The following is a 23,944-nucleotide window of genomic DNA, read 5'->3' as shown; positions in this document are numbered from 1 at the left end:
GCCTGGCTTGAACGTTGCCGATGATTCTCGATGAGTGTACTTTATATAGAATGGTAATGGGCCATGAGTTGTCTGCCCTCTACTTAAGGGAAGCCTCACCTAAGCATTTGAAAATCCCTGCTCAATGGTCAAGAAAATAAAACAAACGTCCTTTCCATAAAGACAAGGGAACAAAATATATATAACTGAGCAGGTATAATGGGAAAATATTTATGTAAAATGTACATATGAAAATGTTGCATGATGATACATCTCTCTTTTTTTTAGGGGTTTATGCTTTAGTTATTAACCTTCATGGACCTGAGTAGGGAGCGTCTCTGCCTATAGGCACATACCTGGATATGCATGCATCACATGTGTATGTATGTGGGTGCTCACACATGTAACGTGAACTTCTTCTCATTCAGATGCCAACACGTGCTCTTAACATCTGGTCACAACCCCATCTGGTCACCAGGTAGTGTAGAGACAAGTCTTACTTAGGCTCGTGACAAAGCCTCACTTTTTCCCTGTTCTAACAAGCGGTCACTGTATGTAAACTGAGGCCATGAGGGAAATCCCAGCATGGTGCCAGCAGTGATCAATATTCAGAAGGCCATGATCACCACGAGGGCCGTGTGTCCATCAAGGAGAGCCCAAAAGCATTACGTTCAGAACTAGCAGCTTGTGGGCCTGTGGATGATTTTAGGATCACGGCCCCGTTCAGATCCATTCCTGTCAGCTTGCTGTTCCAACACACAAATCAGCTTGGACTCGCTGCCGATTTAAAGCACCCACTCTCGTGGCTTCAGCATCATCTGTTTGTCTGGGTCAGCTCACTTTTCAGCGTTTCAGTTTTTCTCTCCAAGAAGGGTGTTGCTGTGAAACTATAAAAAGAATGGCTGTCTTCTAGCTTCCCTCCACTAGGTCCGGCACCACAGTGCCCCAAGGTATCTGGTAGATACTTCATCTCCATCAGCAAATCACCTCGTCCGCTCTGCTCCATCCCATATCACACTGCCAGAAACACACATCCCAACTCCGTGGGGGCCCGTGTCTCCAGCCGCCACACACTCTCTTAAATGTAAATCGCTACGTGAAAGACCACACAACACAATAACCTCTGATCCAGTTGATGAGATACAATTGCTCACCTAGACATACAAAGCTCTGTACACATCCATCCCTTGAGAATATTCATAACAACCTGTAAAGGCGCAGAGTGGAATCTTAACGTCAGCCTCCGTGTTCTTTCCACCGCGGCTTCTCCTTTCTATCTCTTCCGTTCCAGTCCCCTCCTCTTCCCTCAAACTTTTCTCCCGCCCATCCTTCCTTCTCGTCCAATGACAGGCCTCGTTCTATCCTGTACCTGCCCTCGCCTGTATGACGGGCATTTCCTGTCCACCTGTGGAAAGCACTCGGGACTCACAGCCAGCTTAGGGCATTCCCGCCACTCGGTGAAGCCATCATCAAAGAGAATCTGTCAGGCTGCCCCGGCTTATAAGCAAATCGGAAATATCTTTTTGCTTTAACTTCTTTTACATTTCATTTATTTATTTAGGAGGAGGAAGCAGGGCACATGACACTGCCACATGGATGGAAGTCAGAGGAAAATTTTAAGAGTCCGTTTTCCCTATCTCCCTACCAACCTAGGTTGACTGGCTCAGGGGCAAGCATCTTTGCCTACAGAGGCATCGTCCAGCCCCAGAAATGCTTTCTAATGCAGTTAACTGTAAACATAAGAGGATATGTTTAATATAAAAAGATGTTCTGGGGTTGGGATTTAGCTCAGTGGTAGAAGCGTTTGCCTAGCAAGCGCAAGGCCCTGGGTTCGGTCCCCAGCTCGAAAAAAAAAAAGAAAAAAAAAAAAAAAGATGTTCTGGAGGTTTAAATTTCTGCATATATATATATATATATATATATATATGCAGAAATTTATATATATATATGCAGAAATATATATATATATACACACATATATATATACATATATATATATATATACTCTCACAGGCAATGCTCTTGAAGTGGAACGTGAATATCCTAAGCTCAAGTTTGTTGCTGGTTTTCTGAGATTACGAAGAAGTAATAAAATATCTCTGGGTCCCAGAGAATGAGTAGAGCGAGGGTTTGACAGTGTGCAGGGAATTTATTAACCTGTCAGTGAACTCGAAGATTAATTCCTAGAAGTAGTCACTACCAGGCCCATGGTAAAGGCCTCATCTATCCAGAAATGTGGAGTGGGTAGGAAAGTCTGGAGGCCCCCTCACAGCCAACACCCTATGGGGTCCGTTAGCACAAATCTTCATCGTAAAGGCAGCCATAATTGCCTTGAACATTTTGCCAGTTCTTTCTTTTTTGCGACCCTCGCTTCGAGGTATCTGAAAATTGCCCGCGTGTTTACGGTGTAGAGACCAGAATGTCTTCCTTAGCGGTCACATTACCACCTTTGCCCTCAAACACACCAGCGCTCTGCTCCTGGGCAGTTCAGATCCTCCCTTTTTTGCTGGCAGCAGCTGAGAAACTGTCCCAATCTGGCAGGATGGAATATTCACAGGGGAAGGAAAATATGCACAAACGGAATGTAAGTCCAGGAGTCTCACGCCTAAATGGAGCACGCGTGGCAGAAAGCAATTTGGTAGGGCCGAGATTGCTTTCCAACTCTCAATTATTTTCCCTCCGCTTTTCCTTCAAATTGTAAATCAAATTCTCTCCTTGTGCCTCAGTGCGCTTGGTTCCCGCATCTTAAGTGGAGGAGGATCCTGACACTTCCATTTCATTGCGAGGCTTCCTCTCCCTCGTTTCCATAGGACTTCTGTTCCCCCCATAAATCACGTCTCAGTAATGACCGGGTCATTTCAACAGCACTCTGTGGTTATCCTGCCACAACACAAGGTAGCAAAGGATTTAAAGGTGCTTAAACAGAGGGGAGCACAAAACCAAAAACAACAACAACAACAAAAAAGTCTCTCTCCGACCAAGTGTAGCCATTTGATGACAACTGCCTAGGAGCTTCTCGGCCTTTGATAAAGAAAGATGGTCATATCCAGATAATCTCTTTTGAAAAACGTGATGTATATCTCTGGGTTCAAAAGGTGGAAGCTGGAGGATCAAGAATTCAAGGCTCACCTAAGGCTACATAAGATCCTGTCTCAAAAAAAAAAAAAAAAAAATCAAAACAGGAGGCCGGGAGAGGTGGCTCAGTGGTTAGGGGCACTCTCTGCTCCTGCAGAGGACCCAGGTTGGGTTCCCACAGCACCCGCATGGCAGCTCACAACCACCTTTCACTCTTGGAGTTCTGACTCCCCCTGGGGCCCCTGCACATTGATTCACAGTGGACACATACATGTAGATTTAAAGCACAAAGAAATCACAGTTGATAACCTGTTGCAAAGGGGAAAAATGTCTTCTCTAATGGAGTCTCACTGGCCATACAAACCGCTTAGGGACACAGAGGTCCCATGCCCCGATGGCCAACACAAATCGAGCTCAGTGGTAATTTTGGAAGATTTTTTTCTTTTTGGTCTCATAATGATTTGTTGGGGAATTTTAAAAACTTTACATACCTTTTACATATATCTGTGTCTGTAGCAATATCTATATAGATATCTTTTCTACAAGAAAAGGCAGACGTCAGAGGTATTGCAGCCTCCCTACAATGGACTTTCGTTGCAGTGTAACTTACGAAATGGACTATGTAAAGACAAGACACCGTGCTCCAAAGTTGTTAAACACTCACATTAGGAACTACACTGTGCATTTCTTAAACTTAATTTGCTTTTAACCAATTTTAATTTGTACCTGGTCTCCTCCCCGCGACTCCCCTGTTTTTTCCCTCTAGGAGCATCTGTTGAGACTTGACTCTTTGGAAAGGCTGAGAAACCTACAGCTTCTGGTTGATTCCTTCTCCCCGAAGCGTCCGCTGCACCTCACTGCTAGTGAAAGCCTTCGCACCTTAGCGGTTTAAGACACAGCATCTCACACCCCATGTGTGCAGAGACTGCACGACGGTCCATTCAGACTCCACCATTTTTCCCTTCTGGACACTGTGAGCTCACTTGCTTTCTTAGGAAGTTGGGTTATCATTGGTTACCTTGACAGTGTTTCTCAGTGGCAACATTTATTAGGGAGAAGAACCGCTTCCTGTGGTTTTCTAGAAAGGTCTGTGTTTGCCTAAGCTGTTTTACGAGTGAAGCAACAACCATAAAGTCCAAGTTCAGAAGTGTCTCCGGGTCCCCCAGCTCCCCGGTAATCTGTTATTTATCGCATGAAGCTTGGGAAGCAAGTTTGGTGTTTTCTACAGGTATCTGAAGATAAAGGTCATCTGCCTCGAGGTTCCCGTCAGAGCACTGGATTTTATTTGGATGGATGTGCCTGGTGGTCTGTGTGTTTGTTTACTAAGGGATGCAGATGTGCTTAATGTGAGCTTGGGAGACACTGAACAGCGAAGTATTCTTGCTGTTGGCATCAGCAGAGGCAGAGGTGGGGTAGCTGGTGATCGGAGGGCATTCTGGGTAAGAAATGCCATCTTGAGAAAAGAGGGGTAGGGGATGAGATTTTTTTCCTTGAATTGCTTTACATCAATTTGCCGCAAATAAAAATTCCAAAGCCGTCGACCTTTGGAGGCATTAGTTAAGTTGTTTGTCGAAGGTAAAACTTGATTAAAAGCACAACACATGCTTAAACCTGTCCCTGGAAAACAGGGAGCACTTTCACTTTGAACCCTTGAAGAGTCAATTTTCCCTCTCCAATGTATCTGCTGTCCCACGCCTTAGCATCTCTCTTGTCTTAATTCTCTACATATCCCGCTCTTCTTCTGTACGGCGTACTTGCCCTGATACTCTGCCTCGTTATTTAGAGTTGAGGTATGACCCGTAAGTCTCTCAAGCTTAAATGGTATAAAGTCGGTGATCTGTAGTCCATGAAATCATATGCATCCAAAAGATGGATTCAGCTTGGCAGAACAGGAAGAAAAAGGGCTACATTGCCTCTGGACACGCCTCTTCAACTGTGAATTTTTTTAGCCTAATTTCTCCCAGAGTACATCTGAAAAGTTAGAATAAAGTGGGCCTCCATGTAAGAGAGCTGCCCCTCCCATTCGGGCTTTCTCTAACATAAGTGAGCAGGTCCCAAGATTAGGAGTCTAGAGTCATAGTGTCTGAAGGAGGCAGTTAGCTTCGCGTGGCGTTTACGCCACAGAGACAGCTGTGGCAGACGTTCCAATAAACCTAATGCCAGTCATATATTTGAGGCCAGCTAATATGAACGGTCATAAAAGCAAACCAAACTGAACCGAAAGCTTTAGCTGCAGAATGGACACAATAAACGGTTTATGCCCTCCGTAAAGCAGAGCTTAATACTCGTGTGTTCCAGTGGCCAGCTGAGCTAATAGCAACCAAAGATCTGCTGGAGACCAACACCCACATTTCAGCCATGTTCAGAGATGTCACGCGCTGAGAAGTGAAGTGTATCTCAGTAAATTCCAGCAGAGGTAGAAACAGCAGCACGGGGGCTTGTGAAAGCACGCCAGGGTCTGGGGAGATGGTGGAATGCTTACCACAAAACAACTCAAGGACCCGAGATTGGATCCAGGCAAAAACCAACTTGGGTGGGGTGTGCCCACAATTTCAGAATGTGGGAGGCAGAAACAAGAGGATCTCTGCAGGCTGGTATTGTCAACTTGGTGAGCTCTGCAGTAGGTGAGAGAGAGGTTCTGTTTCAAAAAATAAAGTGTGGGAAGACATCCAGTGTTGACCTCTGGCTACACACACATCATACACATGCATACACACAGGAACATGCAAGTACACACACACACACACACACACACACACACACATACACACGAATACATACAGAGCACTCTTGCATACAGAGCACATCAAACTTTTTGAGATGGCTTCAATGACTTGGAGTGCTACTTGCATTTAATGTTCCCAAGTTCAGGACATTAAATAACTCACAGGTCTTGACCTAGACCAACCCATGGAGGAATTCTGTTGTCTCCAACGTCCAAGTGTCCTTGCTCAGCACCACTTTTCAGTATGTGACAGCCCTGACGCCTCTGGGTCCTTCCTGGTTTTCCCATGACTGACTAACATTGCTGTGGACCACAGTAAATAACTAAATTGAAGGGTCAGCAGGAGAGGAAGGCTGAGAGTCGGAAAGGATGTTCATTTCTCAAGGATTCTTAACGTGATCCCTTGGAAATGATCTCTCCTCTGGAGAATAAAAACACAAGAACAAACTCCTGTGTCCTGGGGGTGAAGGCCTAACATCTCTTCATACTCCCCTGGCTATTTGAGCTCAGGCAAGAAGACTTTTCACCCCAAATTGATGCCTGATGCAATAGGTGGCTAATTCATCTCTCCAGACAGCGCCCTGAAAACACTCCATGAATTGTTTCAACCTGGATGAATCGATTATTGTAAAGATTCCTGCCTCTACCTCCTACCTGCCTCTTTATTTTTACCTGTCTGTCTGTCTGTCTGTCTATCCATCCATCCATCCATCCATCCATCCATCCATTTCTTTATGTTTTCTTTTTTTTTCTTTTTTTTCTTTTTTTTCGGAGCTGGGGACCGAACCCAGGGCCTTGCGCTCGCTAGGCAAGCGCTCTACCGCTGAGCTAAATCCCCAACCCCTTCTTTATGTTTTCTTTTGTGGAGAGGTTACAAGGGTGAGGGCAGATATGGAGGATGGGGAGATGAGTGGAATTGGGGTACACGATGTAAAATTCATAAAGAATCAATATAAAGCTTTAAAAAAAGGAAAGCTTACAAAACCAAAAAGCTCTATCTTTTCTTTGTTAGTTCTTGGTTATATAATAGTGTATAATAGTTATCATTATAATATGTAATATTCATACATTTTAAAAATTAATGTAATCAAGTCATTTGGACTGAAGAGCTGCCTCTTTCTGCCGGACACTCCAACTTCTTTCCTCTGGCTGTTGTAGGTTAGGTAAGGAAGTGCTTTCAACCATCAGCTCTGCCTGTCGATGATGGTAGAATTCTGAAGGGAATTTTATGTCATGGCCCTTCCCTTTCACGGACACATGACGACAGTCTATAATAAGCATATTTAGTACTTTTCCTTTTACAGAATTTAAGGCCTGTGTCTCACTCCATCACTGCCCTGGCTGGAACCATGTAAACTCCCAGCAGACACTGCGGGTGCTCCTTGCTTGTTCTGATCTAATGTGGAGGAGGCTTTTCATGTTTAATGTGTATTAACCCAGTACATCACCCAGGCAAACTTCAGCATTTACTGCCGGCCACTCCCTTGCCTTCTTGAAGGTTTCAAGGTCATGGGCAGTGTATGTTTTAAGTCAATCTCTAAGGCCCTCATTCTTTTTTCATGCACTGAAGTGGGAAATGTAATTTTGGATTACATTTTTTTTTAGTGTGTTCAGAAACAGGCGGGAAAATGATGAAAATTGTACTTTAAGGACTGCTTTTTTACTTAGCTTCTAAAATAATAGGCTCTACTGAATGAAGCCCCAAAATGGAACCTGGAGGGAGGCTGTGTGCAGCTCTGGCTGGCTAATTCATCTCTCTAGACAGCGCCCTGAAAACACTCCATGAATTGTTTCAACCTGGATGAATGGATTATTGTAAAGATTCCTGAAATAATCCTCTCATCTTTTAACACAGCCCTGACCCAGTTTGGGGAGCATCTTTGATACCTCTTCCCGCTTCTCTGACCTCCAGGACGAGTGGTCAGACACATCTGCATTTAACAGGCTACTTTCATCTCTGGGCTCACAAAGGGGTCAGCCTTTCTTTCAAAAGGAAATTGAAAGATATGTTACTAGGCCTCATTTCAGGAGATGTTGGCTTCTGATTTTATAACCAGAGGAAACAGAGAGCAGAGGCGCAACCCACAGACATGTCTTGGAGCAGCGCATCGACTGGGATAGAATGCAGACACCATCGCTTAACTGGAGTTTACTTCCATACGGATTGCTCACAAGTCCTGGACTCTCACTGGGAAAGGAAATACAGACACATAGGGAAGACACATAGTGAGACTGGATGCTGGAAAGAGTTACACAGGGATAGCCCAGGCAGAGAGGAGTAGGAGGAAGAGAGGTGACTTTACAGGAAGTGAGAACTCTTGAGTGTGGCCTTGGGGAGATGGTATGGGCAAAGTGCTTGCTGCTCAATCAAGAGGACCTGAGTTCAATCCCCAAGGACCTACATAAAGGTGGGACTGGGACAGTGTACTTGTGATCCCAGGCTGGGGAAGGCAAGATAGTGGGGGCAGGGGCAGGGGCAGGAGGTTCCCTGGGGACTTCTGGCCAGCCAACCCAGCTGAATCGGGGATCTTTGGGTTCAAGGATAGACTTCATTTCAGAAAATAGTGTAGAGAAGTGATTAAGGAAATCCTGTTTACATTCTGGATGATAGAAAATTGGTAGGTTCTGCACCAGTGTACGAAATCCCTAAAAGTGCCCATCACAGCTTTGTCCTACATGGACAAAGATTAGAAAATAAATCCTGAGTACTCCCTGATGTAGGAAGTGGCCTCCGTGTTTAAATGGTGGTCAGTCTTGTGCTTGATTTGACTGACAGGGGTTTTCACCTTTTTCTCCCAAGCCAGGACTGTTGCATGTAGCTTTTGCTACCCTACCTTAACTCCAGGAACAGACTGAGCTACCAGCCCACCCAGAGAACATGGGGTCTGGGAATGAAACATACATACACACACACAGTTGTTCAATTTCAACTTGCCCTTTGGCACAATTGCTGGGCGCTACTTATCTCCCACCTGGAGATGCTGCCCCTTATCAATACTCTTAGCTCCACGCCTCTCCACCTGCCCTCAACTTTAGTTGCTCAGTTACATCTGGTCTCAGCTAAACATCCCCAACCGCCTACCTGTACAAATGGCCTGTGCTAATTCCATGGCAAACTCTCTCTTTCCTGCATCTGTCTTTTGCCTCCAGGGACCCAGAAGTCCGGCCTATTCCTTTCACCCAACAGTTGGCCCTTGGCTTCTTTACTGATAGATCAAGAGCCAATTGGGAAACAGGACCTTAGCATCAGAACCACCCCTACGCATGACCTCATATGTTGCTCTGTGTTCTCGTAAATGTCTGCTCAGGAGCTGTGGTAGATTTCCATTGCTGTGAAAAGTACCTAAGGTGGTACTCTTTCTAAGATACTGAGATCAATCACTTCCCCATGTTCTCCCCTTTCCTCTTGGGCAAAATAACAATCCCAAGTCTTTAAGAACTACTTTCTCTCCATGGATGATATGACACATTATCAAGTCTCTGATAAAACCTTAATGAACACTTATGTAAGGTATGAACACTTACCCCACAAATCATACGAGCAAGAACAGGGACACGGTCTTCAGCAAAATAAGCTGTTAAGCTTGCAGAGACTTAGATCAGCATACAGAGAGGGTGCTGTGGGCTTGAATGAGAAACACCCTTCACTGGCTCATGTGTCTGAGACTGTCCCCGGTTGGTGGTGATATTTGCAGGGAGTTTATGGACTATTTAGGAAGGGGAGCCTTGTTGGAAGAAGTTTGTCATCGGAGGCAAGATTTGAGGTTTTATCTCCTGGCCCCACTCCCTGTTCTCTGTCTCTGCTTCCTCTGTGTAGATGAACATATGATCTCACAACTTCCTGTGCCTGCCACACCTCCTCCAGAGCTGTTAGGGATGTCTCTTTGGAACTATAAAACAAACTTTCTCTATAAGTTGCTTTAGGTCAAGATGCTTTATTACAGCTGTTGTAGTAGACATCATTTGGAGAGTAGGCAAGGCTACTTGGACTCAACACTCATTACCCTAATCCACCAACAATGGGGTTTGACATTGTTAATGGAGACAGCCCTCCCGCAATCCTGGGAAGTGTACTGGTAGTGTTAGCCTTACGTGGAGATGGGACGGAAGTCTTGACTTCAGAATCTAGTCACTGAAAGCCCTGTGTCCTACAAATCACTAAGACTTTGGGCCTGGAAATTCATTTTAGCAAATTGATCTGAGTATGGGAACCTCCATGTTAAAGAAACAAGAAGAGTTAGTGGGCTGGCACACAGCTTTCATTGGCTCTGCTTCCATGGGGGTGGAGCTTGGGAAATAGCCTGAGGCTCACCCTTGGACAATGAACAAACAAGAGGGCAAACATTTTGTGTAGAAGCAGACCTCTCTCTCTCTCTCTCTCTCTCTCTCTCTCTCTCTCTCTCTCTCTCTCTCTCTCTCTTTTTGGACTCTTCCTCACCTGAGAGAGAGTCTAGTTCTTGCCCACCAGATATCCCATAGTTAGGAAGGCTGACATAGTAAAACAACAATTCAGTTGGGGTGAAGGAAGAAAACAAATATTGCAATGATTGGGGGGAAATGAGCTAGATTTATCATATCAGAAGGATTTTCTGTAAATGTGGTGCTGTGTTTTTTGATGTTCCAGCAGCCATCATTGCAGGGTTGTGGAAATAAAGTCTTATAAAAAGATTTACTTCTGTGCCCCTTACTTCTGTGCCCCTTACTTCTGTGCCCCTTACTTCTGTGCCCCTGTATATGCCATATGTTTGCAAGTGCCTGGAGAGGCCAGAATAGGGCGTTGGGTCCCATGGAGCTGGAGTTCCAGTCAGTTGTGAGTCAACCAATCTGGGTGCTGGGAACCGAACTTGGGTCTTCTGTAAGAGCAGTGAGCGCTGCTCTTAACCATTTAGTTATATTTCCAGACTCCAACAATAATATGTTTGAACATGGAAAGACAGAAGAGTCCTGAAACATTGTGTTCTGAAAGAATACTGCTTGGGTTAAAAAGTTTCCACTTTCCATTTTCTCAGGCTATTTTTGGTAGCATGCACATGATATGTGCTTGAGAACACATGTGTGTCTACCGCTGATGCCTTTCAGGTCCCCATGGGCTTGTTATGATCCTTAGATGAAGCTCATCACCACTGGGATGAGTGAATGACATGGCAATCAGGTTATGAGACAAATTCGGATCTGTTCTGTTTATGATGACAGATAGACCACAGCCATAAGCAAGCCACTTTTCTTCCTAGGACTTTAGCATCTACAGTCTTGGATGATCTGCAATTTCTTTCCATAGATAAGCCTCTAGACCTCAAGTACAACACACACACACACACACACACATACACACACACACACACACACACACACACACAGAGTCAGAAAGACAGATACATACACTCACATAGCCAGCCAGACAAAGACACATTCATGAATACATAGACAGACAGATACAGGCCCCCCCACCCCTGCACACATATCCCCCAACACCCCCCCCCACATTCTAGTCTCCTTTATTACTGACAGCCATGAATGAGTCAACTTGGTATAGGTCTGTCAGAATGATGATGTGTTTGTCTAGGTGAATAATAAAGAAGGAAGAGAAAGAGAAAAGAAGCGGAATGTGGAATTAAATTAAATTGGAAGCAACATTCTTATTCATTCTGGTAAGGGATAAAGTCATATCAATTCATACATCTCTTTAGACTTTTTTTTGGGGGGGGGTGAGAAATCTTCAAATCCAATTTCTCCTGAAAAGGCAGCCTCTGTCATATTTTTCCAAATCAAATTAATGTGTCAGTATTTTACAAACAGTATATTATCACTTGCTTTGAAAGGAAAGTTCTAGGCATGGAATGTGGACAGAATAGTCAAGTAAAGTGCAGGGTTTAATCATTTCCACAGACTTATCTCTTTTAAAACGATTTATGTGCATTTGTGCCTCTGAATGTATATATGGATGCCACCTGAGTGCAGGTGACTTCAGAGGCCAGGAGAGGGTGTTCTATCTCCCTGGAGCTGCAGTTGCAGGCAGCTGTGAGTGCCTGACGCAGGTGCTGGTCTGGAGGATCGACTCTGGGCCCTCTCGCCAGTCCCAGATTTAGTCTATTTCATATTTCCCCCTTTTCACCTATTTGTCCTTTCTGTCTAAAATCTGAGTTACATAACTTGTCGAGATTGTGGCCAGGGGCTGGGGGTTGGGACCGACTGTCTCCTTTAGATGCCAACAGCGAGTGAGTGAATTTGGCCCTGATTCACTGAACTGGCAGAGGTCAGTAATGATGGGTCTCTCCAAACTTCCTGACAATCACACAGAACTGTTCCATGACTTCAAAATGCTTCCGGTTAGAGCGCCTCAAATATATTTACAAGGACAGCCTACCAAACGCCTAGCAACAAGCAGACTTCATTATTCATCTGGAGATGAGGAAAGGGAAGTAGTTGGGGAGGGAGGCGCACTCTTCTGCCTTCCCGGGACGGAACGCTGGCACGGGGGCTATGCATTGACTCGGAACGCCATCTAGTGAAGGATCAGGGGAAGTGCAAAGAAAAATTCCAAACCGGGTCCTGATTCAATTGTCCTTTGGGACTATTTTAAACCTGTCTGAAAACAGTGACAAGTCTCACTTGGGGCTGCTTACCTCTAGTCACAACTATTCAGGGGGCTGAGGAAGGAGGTCAAATGTCAAGGTTAGCCTGGCCACCGAGTTTAAGACCCGCATGGGCAACTTTGGGAGACCTTGTCTAAAATAAAGTTAATCAAATAAAGGGCCTGATAATCAAGTCTTTACGGATGTGGGCACTTTCGTAGAACTTACGAGGTACCAGCCTTAATCCCTAGGACTGACCTCTGTCCCCCAAAATAATGATGTGAGCATGTGGTGGTGGTGGGGGGACATGGGGCACAGGTACAGTTCTGAAGACACACGTTTTGCTTGAAATAGGTCCTCTCATTGGTCTGGAATTTGACAGGTGAGCCTGGCTAATGGGCCCAGCAGCTTTGATAGGGTCACCTATCTCAGCTCCTACCTCATTGAACTAGGATTTCACACAGGCGACTCACCCAGCTTTTTGCCTGGGTTCTAAATGCAGGTCCTCATCTCCAACTCCCCCCAGCCTTGGGACTTTCTAGGCTATGAAAGAGTCACAAAGCACAAGGACTTTAGCACAGACCAGATTCAACTCAGTCGCCTACCTGCCCCTCAGGATAGGTAGACCAGCAAGCTCCCTGACAGCGCTCTTGTGCTGGCGTCTCTGAGATTGGAGTCAGCAGGGCCCTAACTTCCTCCCACAGTCTCCATGATGGGAATGAGACATAAGGACTTGAGGAGGTGGATACCAGGCTGCCAGCATTTTGAAGCGAGCCTCTGACAGCCATGGTGGGCTTCAGTGAAGAGGTCCTTGTGTAAGAGATCCCGGCTATCGAAAAATTAAAAATCGTCTAGCCGCAATAGTTTCCACCGGAAAAATTAGGACCAATAGGACCTTTTTGCAGCAGGCCACCCTCAAAGGGCACTCAAGAATACCGCTCCGTTCAATTAGAGGTGTCATCCATCTCTGTGAATCTGGTTCTGTGCTTTCTCCTAACTGAACAAATGCTATGTGGCATTTCTCTCAGATTCTCACAGTGGAAGAGAAAGCGAAAGAACGACACTCCAGAACTCCACGCTGTGGTGCCTCTGCCAGAGCTAACCATCAATCTTTCTCACCTGACTTTGCTCTCAACCGTTCTGATTTTCAAACAAACATAACCACCAACACAGCGGCCTGCGGCCACTGCCACCAAACCTCACCTTATCCTTTCTGTTTCAAGCCTGTTTGCTTCTTCGCCCCATTGTTCTGAGGGGATTTAGAGTCACCCAGGAAACTCACCTCTGAGAGGGCATTTCCTGAAGGGACTAGCGAAGGGGAAGAAGACTCGGCTAGAACATGTGTGTGAGCGCCTCACGGGCGGGGATCCTGAACACAGTGGAAGGGGGAACAGAGAGGGGAAACAGAGAGACATGGCTGGAAGTGTCATTCACTAAGCTCCCCTCTGAGTCTGCTCAGACATGGGGACCCTGGCTGTACACACCTGTCACCATGATCTCGGTGATGGACCCTTACACACTCCTCTTCAGTGAGGTTCTGGTTGTCAGGAATTTGGTGACAATGACAAGAAAAAACAATTAATATTCTAGGTGGGAGACTTGGTACTTGAGACAATGGTTTCAACTTTGTCTTATAGGAAACTTAGAATAATTCCAATAGAGAGATCCATGACTTGCAAGTAATGCCTACCCCCATCTTTTTCTCCTTTAGCATGAATTATCCCATAATGCCCCTCTCGCCCCTGCTCTGACATACTTTAGTTAGTGGGAGAGGAGGAGGGTTTGAAATTGCAGGAAGAAGAATATGTAATCAGGGATGCTGGTTTTCCCAGGGGAGACTGGATGTGTGTGTGTGTGTGTGTGTGTGTGTGTGTGTGTGTGTGTGTGTGTGTGTGTGAGATCCGGTTGTCATGGTTACAGCAGCCACATGCCCCAAAGTGTCCTGAGTGGGAGCATCTGTATGCTGTGGTCACCAGACCCACATAGTCTATTTTAGAAATGACTTTTCTGTTTCCTTATGTGTGCATGTAGACTTGTACACTTGCGTGTTGTCCCTGTGGAGTTCAGAAGAAGGCGCTGAGTCCTCGGGGCTGGAGTTACAGGCAGTTGTGAGCTGCCTGGCTTGGGTCCCGGAAATTGGACTCAGCTGCTTTGTAAGAGCAGTACTCACTCTTATGGGATGAACCTGCCTCGAGCCCCTGCCGCTCTCTCTCATAGTATGGAGTCTTCAGTGGTGGACAGAGTGAAAAGGCAAGCACCTATCTATGGGCCTGTTAGCCACACCTTGATTCAATCTCCTTCTGTTTAGTTTGCCTAAATTCCAGTTCTACCTGTTGCTCCACCATCCCCCACAGACGAATCTGTGTGCAATGTCGTCTTACACATCCTGTGAATTCCAACTGATGCTTCCATATTCTGAAAAAGCCCTCTTAAGTAGAGTTTCCACCTCTCATTTCCTTCCCTTTCTCCCCATAGCCAATCAGCAAACACAACTATTACATAATTACTAACATCAGCACACTACATATGTACGCACAGGTGGCCCCATGATTAAGAACACTTACTGCTGCTCAATGAACCCGAGTTCAGTTCCCAACACCCAGTCACTGGGCAGCTTACAACCTCCTGTCACTGCAGCTCCAGAGGATCTTATACCCCTTCTAGCCTCCCTGTGTACCTATGTGCATGCGTGTGCATGCATGTGTGCACACTTGAGTACACACACACACACACACACACACACACACAAATAAATGCACACCCACTTTTCAGTAACAGCGAACACTATGTCCCATGGGATTGGTAATCATTACTTCATGTGTGATTAGGAATCATGGGAAAGTATCTGACCTACAGGCAACCATGTACATGTGTTCTATGATGAAAATAATAATTATTGGAGCAGGTGAAAAGAGAAGTGGGTGTTGAGGTGAAGAAACCCTGGCATAAGCAAACCAAAGGCATCAGACAGAAGCCCCAAAGTTCTAGATTGACTGGAGGTCTCTGCAGAAGACAGTCTAAGATAGAGATTTAAAGAGCGAGAATTTGAGAGAATTTCTGACATGTTTACTGTGGAGCCTTCCCCCACATGTTCTCTACCAAAGCTAAGTCCCAAGGACACCGAGGAAAATGGATTAGATTTGTGCTGGCGCCCCCTAGTGGTCTCACCATTTCCCTGAGTTTGGGTTTTGGAAAAAAGCCTGTAGAAATCTTGGCATAGATTTCCACCCTGGCTTTGACACAAACGTAAAAATCAATAAAACCGAGGCTTGTTTTCTTCCCACTCAACACATACACACACAAGCTCGTTCTGAGCCTTCTGCTCCCAGAGAGTGACTGGACAAAGGTAGTATTAAAAAAAATATTCAAGGATGGTTGTTTGCGTAAGGAAGGAAGGGGTACTAAGAGGACAGGGCCCCTCGAGAGGCTGCAGCACAGCCAAGATCATTGCATCACAGCACCCTCCAGGCTTCTCACTGCTTTCACAAAGAGGCGTTGGGTGGGAAACCCTGCTGTCTGGATCACCACAGGAACACATCTTTGGGTATGCCCATGAGGATGTGCCTATGCTGAGTTAAATGAGGAGGGAAGACCATTTGGGCAGCACCATTCCATGGCTTAAGTTACCAGACTTCACCACACAGAGAAAGCAAGGTGGTCATCAGCATGAATCTCTCTCTGCTCCCTGACTGGCGATGCAGCGTGACCTCAAGCTCCTGCCCTGCCAAGAGGGGTTAGAGCCTCAAACTCTGAACCAAAACAAACCTTGCTTCCTTAAATCGCTTTGTGTTTTCCACAGCAAAGAATAGCACCTTGTGCTAGCACATGGCTGTGGCGCACAGCACGCCTTCAATCCCAGCAGCCCCTTGGCAGACAGAGGCAAGCGGATCTGTGTGAGCGTACACCCAACTTAGTCCGCTTAGCGACTCCCAGGTTACCCGGTGAGACACTCTCTGCAGAAACGGTGCTTATTCTAGTGGATGGGACAATTATTTCTCAAGTTCTCAAATCCGTGACTACTAAGATAGGAGACTGATGGGCTGGCTGAGTGGGACGGCAGGCAGCAGTAAGCTGGTGGGGCCTCGGCATCAGGACGGAATTGGAACTCTTCGCTGCCGCCGGCCGGTTCTAAACACTTTTGAGCACTCCATCATTGTGTATGAACGACTATCAAACAGGAGGTAGTTTCGTATATGTGAAGGAGACATCTTAACAGTCATCTCAATCAACTTCCGTTAAAAAAAAAACAAAACAAAACGCCACCACCCATAAACGGACACGGGGTTTCCTCACACAGGCAAGGAAGCAACCAACGACCATCCTGACGTCAGTCTTCTCGATTGAACTGTTTTGTCCTAATATTAGTGAAAATACATCTTGTGCTTCACCCCACTGTTTCACCCCAACCTTCTACCCCCACCCCCCAACCCCCACTCCCCAACCTCCACTCCCCAACCCCCAACCCCGGCCCTGCTGACCACATCCTACTAAGCAGAACACAGTTTTAGTTTGGGGCCCTCTGTTGTTTTACAGCATAAAGCAAATTGTTTTAACCAGCCTTTGAGCCTTTGGAAACAAATCTTTAGAAACGGCCACCCCTTGGCCTGCTTCTAGCTTGATGAGATTGCGAGTCTGGGCCCTTTGAGCCATCTCCTGCTTCTCTCCAGGTAGGGAGTCCCATCTGGAAAGAGTCTGTTCTTCACCGGTCCGACCTTCGTTGAGTGACCTGGGATATTGGAACCCAAAACTAAAGGCCTATTTCCATCTCCCCAGCCCCTGGAAAGACCCTTCCAGTACAAGGCAAAAAGAGCAGTGTATCAGTTTGTCAGTGTGAAGTCCTCCGAGGGTGCTTTCCTCCTGGGTTACAAAGACAAGTAAGTGTGAGGCAGGGTCCGGGAGTTGGTTGTTCTATTTTTATCGATATGTCCTGAGAACCCCACAGGGACATCTTTTGGGAAGTAAATGGTAATTATGTGCAAGTGATACAATAAAACTTCTCATGGAATAACAGATCTCTCCAGGAGAGAAGAAGGGGCAGTCTGGGGCTTCGTTTTGAAAGCGGTGCAACCGTAATGAGGAGCAGCTCAAAGCTTCCACCCTAAAGGGATGTGGCAAAGAGCGGTCCCCGCTCCACCGCCAGCGAGGACCGCCTAGAGCATCAAGAGCCTGGGGCTCGGATTCCATGGCTGACCCGACGGATCTAAGGAGTGTGTCACCTCCGTGCTTAAGCTTCATGGTGTAGAAGATATTTAAATGTAAATGAGCTAAGAATACAATAAGAATTTTACTGCCCAGGAGCTCCAGTTCTGTCCGAGTCGAGGCCAGTGAGACAAATGAAGCTTTGGCTTATTTGCTGAGGTGAACAGACAGACACTGGCTAGCGACGATGAAATTACCAAGGATTTAACTAAAAACTAATCTTCACCTTACTGAGGGCCAACAACCATAGGGTAGTGGTGGCCTCCCTCCCTCTCTTCCTGCCTCCTTTCTTTTTAAGTAGTTTTCTGGGAAATAGTCTGACATCTGCTTTGAGAGCGATTAAATTTGCTAACTGATGAAGCATCCAAGATGGAAAGTCCAAGAGGCTTCCTTGTTCTCAAGGAAGGCACAGCAGGGGAGAGCCACTCCAGCATCCCCACAGAAGATTCTAGAAAGATTGCTGTTTGCTCCTGAGAGAGTCCAGAGAATTATCACCTGTATCAAGAGTGGACCTTCACCTCGGGGTGTAAAAAGACAGGTGTCATTGTGGAACAATGACCACAGAAAAGCCCTGATACGATCAAAAACGACACAGTCCCACATGCATTTGCCTGGAAACACCAAGAGGTGATTATCTATTGGCTGGAAGATCCACACAGAAATGCTGGCAAAATGAAGCCATCAGCCTGTTTCGTTAGAGAGGTTGCACTCTTGTTATTAGAATAAGAAGAGCCTTGGAAGAAGACACCATTGTAAGAGATGTGGGGAGTCTGGGGAGATAGTTTTTTTTTTCTTTCTTTTGGAGCTGGGGACCGAACCCAGGGCCTTGCACTTGCTAGGCAAGCGCTCTACCACTGAGCTAAATCCCCAACCCCTGGGGAGATGGTTTTATACCTTCTGTACATATGAGAGGACTAGAGTTTGAAGCTCCAGTAAATACCAGGTGGCAGTGGCAGCCTGCCTGGACTCCTGGCCCCAGGAGGGCAGAGACAAGACATTTCGGGGCTTTACTGCTGTGAACAGACACCATGACCAAGGCAACTCTTATAAAGGACAGCATTTAATTGGGGCTGGCTTACAGGTTCAGAGGTTCACTCCATTATCATCAAGGAGGGAGCGTGGCAGCATCCAGGCAGATGTGGGGCTGGAGGATCTGAGAATTCTACATCTTGTTCTGAAGGCAAACAGAAGACTGGTTTCCAGACAGCTAGGAGGAGGGTCGTAAAACTCACACCTACAGTGACACACTTCCTCCAACAAGACTACGCCTACTCCAACAAGGCCACACCTCTAAATAATGATACTCCCTGGGTCTAGCATCTTCAAACCACCACACAAGGGATCCCTGACCAAGCTGGCCACCTAGAAGACTGAATCAGCCAGTTCTGGGTTCAAGTGAGAGGCGCTGCCTCAAACTATAAGGTAAGGAGAGACCAAAGAAGACACCAGATGTTAGCTCCTGTCCTCCACACTCACACCTGCATGTACACATACACACCAAACTCAAACAAAACAAATACAAAAGCTTTTAGGATTTCCCACGTGCTTGCTTTCCTTGAGCTCTCTTCATTTTGTGGTGTTCATGACTGAACCCAGTTTCCACTGGCTAGATAAACACTCTACTGTTGTGCTGTATCCCTGGCCCCCAAACTTAAAATTTCCATATAGAAAAAAATGTTAATAAGCCCAATTATTTTTTGCCGGCATTAGTATAAACATAAAGATAACCCATATATAAAATCATATACTAATATCATTAATATTACAAATACATTAAATATTTTAATATATTTTTATATTAATATATTTTAAATTAAATATATTTTTAATATTAAAATATATTAAACTAGGGGGTAGATGAAGACACCTCCTTCTCTCTGGCAACTTCTTGGGACTTTTCTCCGAGAGATACTTCCTGTGCAGTGCCATTGAGATAAGATACCTTGCATTTCTCTCTTTAAGAGATGCCAATGGTGGAGAATGCTTGCCGGGAAGGGCCAGTAACATGGTTATACGTTTGTCTGTCTGCATTCTCCACTTGACCAGAGGGAAGGGAACCCTCCTCAGCCAGGGCCTGGCCGTCTGAGTAATCTCAGCGCAGGTACGAGAAATGTACGAGAGACGCTATGCTGTGATAGAAAAGCGTGAGAATGCTCTCAAGGCTCTCTCTGTTGTTCCTGGTAACGGAAGAGCTAAGTTTACGTCCTCGCCGTCTTCAAATTCTGAGTCGTTCAACCCATGCTGTTCTGTGTCCTCACATGCAAAATGCGAATACTAAAAACAAAGTATGACCTTACAGGGTTCTCACATGTAGCCACCGAGACTGCAGATATGGAAACGTCGATTAAGCCACAAAGCACTATGCACTGTATAAAGTCACGGAGTCAAGTGTCTTTATAGTACAACAATTGCAAGCCCGGTATTGATTATCTAATGATATTGGTCGCTTTCCTCATCGCGATGACAAAAGGCAAGAAGCAACGTAAGGGGCTGGAGGGATGGTTCAGTATCTAAAGGTTCTGACTGCTCCCCTAGGGGATCCATGATGGGCAACTCACAACCCTGTAGCTGCAGCTCCAGGGAATCTGACCCCCACTTCTGCCCACTGTGGGCACCTGCATTCACCTGCACATGCCCACACATAGACACGTGTGCTCGCACATAATTTTACAATATTATTATTTTGAGAAGCAATGTAGAGGAGGAAGAATTCATTTGGGCTCACAGTTTTGAGTGGCACAGTCTATCATGGTGAGAGAGGCGCTCAGGGATGCAATACTGCTTCTGCACTGAGGAAGCAGAGTGTGGGTGAGAACCACAACTGGGGCCCAACACTTCTTTATGCAACGTGATTTTAACATCCCTGCATCGAGAGACGTGACGATCTCCTCCTCCACCTAATCTGGGTTGATCTTGCAGAACTTCTCAGCCCATAGAAAATCGTGATGGTGTATTGGTTCTGAGTGCAGACCTCAAGACTTCTTACAAATACTCCCTTGCTCTCTTGGGCCCTTCCTGTCCCAGGACCACCAGCTTGGATTACCTGTCAGAGGGCGAGAGATTACACAGCTGCTCACCCCGCTGTTCCAGATCAGCCCACCGTGGTTCAACAACTGCAAAGCTTAGCTCCTGACCCACAGTCAACTGCACACATGAAAAAATGGGTCAGCCCAAACCGGAAGGACCACCCAGAAGACAGCAACCTATAGCAACCACTGAGTTGGGGTGGTTTGTTCTGTGAAACAATAGCAAATTCATGGCTTCCTATGAGTATACCCATAAATGTGTTCTGGAAGATGGAGGGACTCGGGCAGATGATGTGTGTGTGTGTGTGTGTGTGTGTGTGTGTGTGTGTGTGTGTGTGTAATCATCAAGGGTATGCTCCACTCTCCCCTTAGCTTCCTTCAGCTTATTCAGAGTCATTTGAGGAGCAGCTGCAGGCTGACCTCAGTCTGAGGGCTGGAAGCTGCCCCTCTCAGCAGAAAAACTGCCTTCATTCACAGAACGCTGGGCACGGCTGCATTTCTACTTCCAAGACACGTTTAAAGGGAAAGTAAGAAATGACTTCCAGGCCACTATCAAATCACTCTTTATGCATGCCGTTTCTCTCAAATATAGCTTCTGAAATCAACCCGACCTGTCTGACATTTAAAACTCAGCTGATGCAGGAGATCAGGAAGGTGTTAGTTAGCAGAAGTAGACAGGGGACAGATGAGGCCCCTGAAGCTGACGGCCCATAAAGCCGTCAATGCGCAGGGACGTTTGCATTGAAAGTGGAAAGGGGATTTGAGAAGAGGTGGAAGGGCAGACTACGTGTGGGGACGGCTGAGTCAGTGAAGTGTTTGCCCCACAAACATTAGGGCCTGACCTCAGATCCCTAGTAGTCATGTAAGAGGCTGAGGGTGCTGGCTCGCACCTGTCGTCCCAGCCATCCCAGCACTGGGAGGAAGAGCGGGGGGGGGGGGCGTTTCTAGGGCTAGCTCTCCAGCTAATCTAGCCAATCAGCAACCTCCATGCTTAGTAAGTCCTGGAAGAAAATAGGTGGGGTGATTGGGGAAGGCACCTTACATCGACCTTGGGATTTCACACAGACACACATGCCACATGCATGGAACTAGAACTTACATACATACTCACTCACACATTCATACACACACACAGTCACATACACACCCACACACACTCACAGACACATACACACACATACACACTTACACACACAGTCACACACACACACACTCACACATATACACCCATACATACTCACACACATATACACCTATACATACTCACACACATATGCACATACATACACAGACACACATACACACACACTCACACATACTTACACATATACACCCATACATACACACATATACACCCATACATACTTACACACATATACACATACATACACATACACACATACACCCATACATACTCACACACATATACACATACATACACATACACACATACACAAACACGCATAAATATACACACACACTCACATATACTCACACACGTACACACACACACACATATATATATATATATACACACATACACACTCACACACATACACACATACATATATACACCCACACTCACACATATACACATATGCACTCACACATACACACACATATACACACACTCACACATACACACACATACACTTATGCACATATACACACATACATATATACACACATACATACACACATACACACTTATTAATATACATACACATATATACACACTTATGCATTTACACACATACAGACAGACAGACAGACAGACAGACACACACACACACACACACGCTAGCAGCAATATTGTTCAGACAAATCATGAAAACTGAGAGAAATTTGAAAGCTTAAGGTGGCTGGGCTGGTATCCAGCCACAGAAAATGCAGGTGATTTTTATAGCCTGCTCTGATGTGTACTAAGATACATAGTTTCCAATAATTTAAACTTCATTCTTCCAACTGTTCCAGGAACTAGGTGTTATTAAAGCTATGTTACAGGTGAGGCTTGGGCAGGTAAAGTGATTTCACCAGGAAGGTTTTATAAGGTGGTTTTGTTTGTTTTCAGAGCCTAGAGCAAAATCAAACGTGGGTGATGGCAGAGGACTTTTTCCTCTTACCATTTTGAATTCTAAACCTCGGTTTACACAATACACTTTGCCTCTGAGCACAGTATTTGGCGACACTTTTCTAAGGGTAATATGTACGCAGTCGTCTGAATTACACACCCATCTCTGTGGTGAATCCCCTTCTTAGCAGGTTAGTGGAGCACTCTGGCCCTGATGGGCACTCTCCTTAGATGATCACTTTGCCTCCCATTCTACCTTTTTCCAAATCTTGGTGTGTCTGGGTTGGGGGTTGGGGGCTAAACCCCGCTTGTTCCGAGCGAGGGCTAAGGGGCTGGGGGAGACGCCTTCTCCAGGAGATTTATGTGCAGCGCTTTACAACCAAGGCCTCCCTTCCAGTCGATCCTTGATGAAGAGACGGCCTTTCTTGTCCAAACTGTTTTATTTGTTGGCAAATAAATAAAACAGGGATTAAATACCTTTTGTGGGAAGGATTACCCAGTTTGTTGGGTGAACACTCGGGGTCGATCTAGATACCTCCTTAGCATGGAGAGCTCCAGGGTTTTATGCTCCGTGACCGATTGCTGTGGCCCTCTCAGTGGGGTCTCATGGTTACATGTTCCAGGTCCTGTAGTTTGTCAGGGAGCTGGCCCCACAGCTACTGCACTCAATTCTGAGTTTCACGGTGCTTGGGCTTGCTCTACCAGTTCTTCTGTCTGGGGGCATGGCCCACTTGCCCCACACCTCACTCTGGGAATGTCAGAGATGAAGATTGTATGTGAATAGCATTACATGAGGCATAAGGTCAAATGCTCAAAAGTGTCACAAAGAGCACACGCAAGTTCTCCACGAATGTTTGATGGGAAGAGAAATTACTTTCCCTAAAAGCATGCACGCGCGTGTGTGCACGTGTGTGTGCATGTGAAGGTGAGAAGACCATCTGGAGTGATATCCCTCAGGATCTGTCCACCTTCTTTCTGAGAGACACGATCTCTTGTTGACCTGGAGCCAGTGGATTAGCCTAGGTTGGCTGTTCAGCAAGCCTGTTCACGTCCTCAGTGCTGGGATTACGTAATCTATTCGTCTATACCAGGCTTTTTATAATGTGGGTGAAGTCAGATTTCCTAACTGAGCCATCTCCCCAGACCTTTCCTTGGGTTCTTCTTGGCGACCCTGTCCAAGAACATCTATGCCCTTGTGTCTTCTCCACATTTACTCCCTGATCTAAAGGTCACAAATCACTTCCATGGGTCCTTTGCCGTCCTTATCAAAGGCAGCCTTTCCCAAGACCCGGCACAA

At 45.9% G+C, this 23,944-nt stretch overlaps 1 protein-coding gene across 1 annotated transcript in view; it reads right to left on the bottom strand.

The window, feature by feature from the left end:
• Gadl1 (glutamate decarboxylase like 1) overlaps window positions 1–23,944 on the bottom strand; it is a 141,396-nt gene that overhangs the window by 1,768 nt on the left and 115,684 nt on the right. The window lies entirely within an intron of this gene.

This window comes from Rattus rattus, chromosome 8, assembly GCF_011064425.1.
Source record: "Rattus rattus isolate New Zealand chromosome 8, Rrattus_CSIRO_v1, whole genome shotgun sequence".
Taxonomy (NCBI): domain Eukaryota; kingdom Metazoa; phylum Chordata; class Mammalia; order Rodentia; family Muridae; genus Rattus; species Rattus rattus.
This window is presented reverse-complemented; position numbering and strand designations above follow the sequence as displayed.